At 48.1% G+C, this 6,270-nt stretch overlaps 1 pseudogene; it reads right to left on the reverse strand.

Moving 5' to 3' along the window:
- Positions 1–530: 530 nt before the first annotated feature.
- On the reverse strand, positions 531–5,725 carry LOC139564551 (complement C3-like; annotated as a pseudogene).
- Positions 5,726–6,270: the final 545 nt, after the last annotated feature.

The raw sequence follows: 6,270 nt of genomic DNA on the forward strand, positions 1-6,270 counted from the left end.
TAAATGATCTTGTTTCTATAAACAAGTTTCCACATCGGTAAAAGCAGTGATGAAAGTGTCTATTACCCTGACTGACTTGTATACAGTACATCTTATTTGCTGAGTGACGTATGGGGCAGGAGAAAATGTTTGCTAATCCTGATCGCATTTGGTAAAAACAATGATGAAGTGTTGAAAGATACACAGTACTGATTTAGAATGAGAACAAAAACAGTTATCATCCCACTCAACTTTAAACTGAAGTAGTTTTTGATTGGTGTTTAAAACCAATAAACAATTAAATGCACAAAATGACTGGTGGTACGCACGCACACAAAGGAATGAGACAAGACATTTTTTTTCATGCATTTCTTTCATGCTTATTACAGCAGGCAGGGGTCATTTTAGTGCTAAAATAAAGGCATAGAAAATGTAACTATGGCATAGTAATCTATGACGATGATGACTGCAAATGGCACATATAAATGTATGTGTAAGTGTGCCATTTGCAGTCGTCATCATCGTAGGTTAACTTTAAAGAAAAAAACATGTTCTTTCCCAAACGGCTTTATTGTGCACAGTGTACATCATTTACTGGTCAGTTTCAGAATGTATTCGAAGTGGTCAAACTCATCGTCATACACTCTCTAGGTTACAATGAGATGACAGGGCATGCAACCTGGATTGAAATGTTACAAAAATGTAAATTTAACAAAACAAGAAGAGAAACTAAACAGGGCAGCCGAAAGTTGTGATCTGGTTAATGAACTCATCGATGCCCAGACAGACTTTTCTGTAGTCTCTGGATGTGCACTCTTGTTGTGAGGGCCAGTACTCTATCCATGTCTGTTCTCCTAGGACATACTTGTACTGCAACAGTCCTTTCTCCTCCACTCTGTGCAGGTCTTCAGACTTCCCCATAATCATGTATGTTTTCCCCTGCTTTAGACCCAGAGCCTCTCTACAGTAAGATAGTCCCATGAAGTCACGATTCCTTCCCACTATTACCTCATCAGTACCTGGCTTGACGACGTCATCGATCTTCATGGTGTAAGTGTCTGTGTGTGTCGTCAGCTTCGAGTCCACCACCGTAGCTTTGTAAACATAATCCAGTCCCGCGCTGCAGGCCTTGTCTATGCGGTTGACATCTGGCTCATCTTTCTTCTGCATACTGCAGCTCTCTTCCGCACACGTGCACACGTCTCCAAGACACAGTCTGCTCAGAGTACCCCCCTCCCTCTGTGGGTGGTAGAACTTCACACAGTGCTTTTGGTTGTAGTATTCGTATACAGAGATGGCAGCAGGCTGTAGAACTCCTACTTCCTGTACTCTGTGAATCTTAAAGGATATTCTGTCTGCTAACTTATGGGACACCTTGTCCAGATTGAGGATGAGAGATCCTCTTTCAGATAGAACTTTGTCCATCTCAAACTTCTCTATGTAGCGCTCCCTCCCCTTGGACAACTTTTTCAGATCATCTGTGTCTACGATGAAGCCGGTCAGCAAGCCGATGTCCAGGATAGACATGGTCACATCTCTCTCTGAGTTACGATACAACACCTCAACAGTGAGCATAAACGACTCCTTGGCGTCCTCGTGGCTTGTTTTGTCCATCTTAGTGAGGGTGACAGAGAGGTCAAAGCTTTCACAGTCACTGTCCTTCTCCTCTGGCAGGGCATAGTACAGTGTCACCACCGACAAGGTCGCCTCACCATTTCCTGAGGCTTTTACTGTCAAGTCCTTGTCTATGGAGTTGACCTTGTCTGTACGAGTGTGGAACTGGTTCTTGTTGTTGATGGACCACTTGGTGACTGATGCCCTGCCGGCCACCTCTAGATTGATGTTCAAGTCAATGTCTTTCAGGTCCTTCACGTTGCTCCAATACTCAGCCACAGCCTGGAACACCATGATGGTGGACTGTGTGGATCCGTATCCCCCTCCCACTTTCTTCTGCTTGTTAAGCCACCTGACTATTGGGCCGGCCTCTTCGAAGGCCTTCACCTTGACCAGGGCAAGCAGGGCATACGACGTGGCCTCCAGCGTGTACTGGTGACCACCTGGGACTGGCCAGTGGTCCAGCTGTGGAGAGGCGAACCTCAGTAGGGTCTCCTTTTTGAGTTTCCCTGCATTGGCCAGAGCATAGGAAGTCATAGCTACAGCATAGGGGTTCGTGAGGTGGGGAAGACGCTTCTTGAGGTACACTACTGCCTTATCCATACTGCCTGGTAGGCTGTTGGCAGACTTCTCACACAGTGAGCTTGCTTCCTGCATGGCGATGAGAACAAAGGCTGTCATAGACGCGTCACTGTCCGACCCCCTCACGTTACCCGTCATCTCTGAGTGATAGACAGGAGCAAACTCATTGAAGATGCCGTCTGGCTGTTGTGTGTTCAGGATCAGCCACTTGACAGCACTACATAGCACATTTTCCTGAACACTGATCAATGTACTGGACATGGCAAACACCTTTACTACGTACGCTGTCAGCCAGGTGCTGCTCTTTGTGTGGATCCAGGCAGCGTAGGAGCCATCTTCTTTACGGTAGGCCAGCTCACGTTGGTAACCAATGTTGATGTACTTGATGGCTGTGTTCCGTCTGTCCAGGCCAATATCCTCCCACTTTTTGGTGTTGTCCAGGTAGTGTGTAGCAATGACAGGCAGGGTCATGTAGATCATGTTCTGTTCCCCACACCCGACTGGCTGAACTATCAGATTGCCCAGAGAGTCTCCACTGATGGCCTGCTCCACCAGCACACTGGTCTGCTCTCCACCTGTCACACTGATCAGTGTGTCAGCATCAGAGTTTGGCACTTGGTTCCGGGGCACTCCACTGGGTATGTGTGCCGTCTGCTCACCACCATGTTTAACCGGGTTCAGGAGTACGTTGTTTTCCTTCCTGACCAGCACTCCCTCAGCCACAACGCGCAGGTCCCTCTTCACACCGTCATTGCTGCCAGAGTTTTTCACAGATGCCTTGACCTCAATGGAGTGCAGGCCCAGCTTCATAGGGATGATGACATAGGGGACAACCCGGGTGGACATGGGGTCCATGTTCACTTCCTGCTTGTACTTACCCTTCTTGCTTGCCGAGCTGCACACCTCGCCATTCTCCATCAGCTCAACACGCACAGTGATGGGGTCTTCGCTGTAGTTGTGAAGGATTGCTTTGACCTCCAGCTGTTCGTTGCGGACAGCTGAGTAGGGCAGCTTTAGGTCAATGAAGAACTCCTTTAGAACTATCATCTCAAACGGATCTGCCACACAGATACCATGAGTTTTAGACAGGCTGATGACTGTTATCTGCCAGGTTGTGATGGAATCTTTCAGGAAGTTGTTCTTTGTTACAGACGTGGTCTCGCAGTGCTTATCTTGGGCGGGGCATTCAGGAAGATTGGTGTCTTCCCACATCCAGCTCTCAGGGAACTGACTACGAGACACAATGTCTTCAGACTGCATGAAAGCATCATCATCCTCCTCTTCACTGTGTGAGAGCAGCAGTGCATCCTGTTTGAATTCATCCTTTTTTGTGGCCATCTCATTGCAGCAGACGAGGAAGGCTTGGATGCAGACATCCCCATCTATGATGTACTGGGCCCGTCTGTCACAGGTGTACCCCATGGTGTTGTCCCTCAACCCATCCACACAACACTCCTTGGCCAGACCATTGTACTTACTGGCCATAGTAGTGATGACGTCACTGATGGTCACTGCTCGTCTCTGCCTGGAACTAACAGGACAGCAGGGGTCTGTTCTGATCACAGTCCCTTTAGCGGTGTTGGTCTCAAATACCAGACCAGCATCGTAGAACACCCCCATATTGTCTGCTCCCCCTCCAGCTGTACAGCCTGTATCATGCTTCTCTATGGTGTCCCAGATCTTGGTCTGTGTGAGACGGTGTTTGTTGTTGAGAACGTAGACTCCCTTGTCTACAGCCACCAGTCCTACTTTAGCTCCCGGGTCTCCAGTGATGGTCAGACTGAAAGCCTTACGAGGCTCATAGGATGCCTTGGGCCTGGTCGACGTCACTTTCAGCGAGCCCATGCAAGAGACCTTGACGTCAACCCAGACAGAGTCTGCCACCAGGTCATCTGTTCCCACATGGTAGTACGCTATGATGCGGAACGACGGAAGCATTTCCTTGGAGACGGGCACTGACAGTGTCACCAGCGCATTGCCCTGTCTTCTGAATCTGCCCACTTTCACCAGCTGACCTCTACTCAGGAACATGTATGTAAGGTCATGGTTTTGTAGGGCGAGTGGTCCCAGGTTCAGATTGATCTTAATGGGGTCTCCTATTTTCAGCTCATTAGAGTCAACCCCAACATGGAGGAAGTTCCCGGTGGAAGTCCTGTAGGGGAGAGCCTTCATGGTGGCCTCCGCCTGTCTGGTGTGGAGGATACCTGGGTCCTTGGTCTTCACAGTGATTGGCAGCTCTTTGGCTGATGCCACGGTGTTAAGTGTAACTTTGGCAAAGCCATTAGCCCTGGTCACCCCTTTAGCATTATCTGGAGCCACCTCAATCTCCACTCCATTGGCTGGAGAGTTGTCGGGATTCGTAATGTAAACCGAGACATCAAAGGGCATGCCAGGTTTGAAGTATTTGGGAGTTCTCTTGAAGAGGATGGTGTATGGCGAAGTGACGATCTGGATCCCTCTCTTCTCTGCCTCTACCATCTCACCCCCACCCTCTGTTAACACGCTGACTGATACAAAGATGGAGTATTTGACCAGATCATGGATTTTGGTGAAAGTCTGTGTGATGTGTTCCTTTTTCAGACAAGCCACTCCTTTACCTTCTCTGATCTCTACTCTCTGCAGAGAGGCGGGGAAGCTCTTTTTTTAGTTCTCTGTTGTGATGACACCAAACACCACATAGCCTGTCCCTGTCACTTCCTTACCATATAGATACATGGCAGTGATGTCAACGGTCAGGTCTTTGTCGTCGATGTAGAAGAAGGCTTAACCTGGGGTCAGACTAACCTCGAAGCTGGGCAGAACATACTCCTTGACCTCAAAGTCAGATGAGAACGTCATCTGAGGAGTGCTCTGGAACCTCGCGACCACATGCCATGTCCCGAAACTGACGATCGCAGGGAGAATGAACTGTCCAGATTTGACTCCCTTATCTGGGTTGATGATCTCTCTGAAGATGGTGATGTTTTCAGGAGTCATGATCTCCACAGAGACTGCAATCTCTTTGTTCTTGGCAACTTCTTTGTCCTCAAATATCTCCCTAGTCAGAGGCTCCAGGCCAGGAGTCATAGAGAACACTCTGTAGTAGACGGTGCTGGCCGGAGTGTAAATGGTCTTGTCAGTCTGGATGAAGATGTATCCAGACTGGAAGGAGACCAGGACAACCTTCTCCAGGAGGCGGTCAGGGAACTGGGCCTGCAGGACAACATACTGCTTCTGCTTGGGGTCATCCACAAAGTGGTCCCCCTCTGGGATGACCAGTTGTGTCATAGCCTGGAAGTTGTTTGCTTGATCCAGAACCACTGATTTAGAGACCAGTTCTTTGCTCTGCGTTGGGTGGTTTTTCACCATGATCTTAACATTCAGGGGACCTCCTGTATGGTCTTGAGACTCCACAAAGATGTTCTCATTACTGCCCACACGAAGCAGGTTAGGAGCTGACAACACTTGTAGAGCAGCTCCATCAGATAAGGTAGGTAAGGAGAGGGCTACAGCCAGAGCGGCCAGACACAGCAAGTTGCCGACCCACATCTCCACCACTGATTCTGGGTCTGTAATAGTGCCTTCACTCTCCAACCCTGGCTTTTATCCTGTCTAGAGTGAGCTCATTCTGTGGGAGGAGTTCCAGGGGTGACTCCCCCGGGGGGTGTGTTACTTCCCAGGAGTAGAGCTGGGAAACCAGCGGTCCTGATAATGCTAGTTGGAAAGTTCACTGATAAGCAAAACAAACAGCACAAAGTCTATCAGAGAGATACACAGGTTGGAAATGTACTGGACCTGTGGAACTTCTCTGATTTATGTTAAACCACTGAAACAAACAACTTAATAAAACAAAATTGCAAAAAATGGCAAAGTCTGATGTGTGGGGGTTACTCACCAAGGCTACTATAATTAACTACCGTGCCTTCAGAAAGTATTCATACCCCTTGACTTATTCCACATTTTGTTGCGTTACAGCCTGAATGAAAAAATACAATTCTCATCCATCTAAACACAATACACCATAATGACATTGTGAAAACATGTTTTTAGACATTTTTGCAAATAAATGGGCTGTTAGTAGCCTGAAACTCATTGTTTCACGAAGCATACCAGTTT

The sequence above is a fragment of the Salvelinus alpinus genome, chromosome 35, assembly GCF_045679555.1.
Source record: "Salvelinus alpinus chromosome 35, SLU_Salpinus.1, whole genome shotgun sequence".
Classification (NCBI taxonomy): Eukaryota; Metazoa; Chordata; class Actinopteri; order Salmoniformes; family Salmonidae; genus Salvelinus; species Salvelinus alpinus.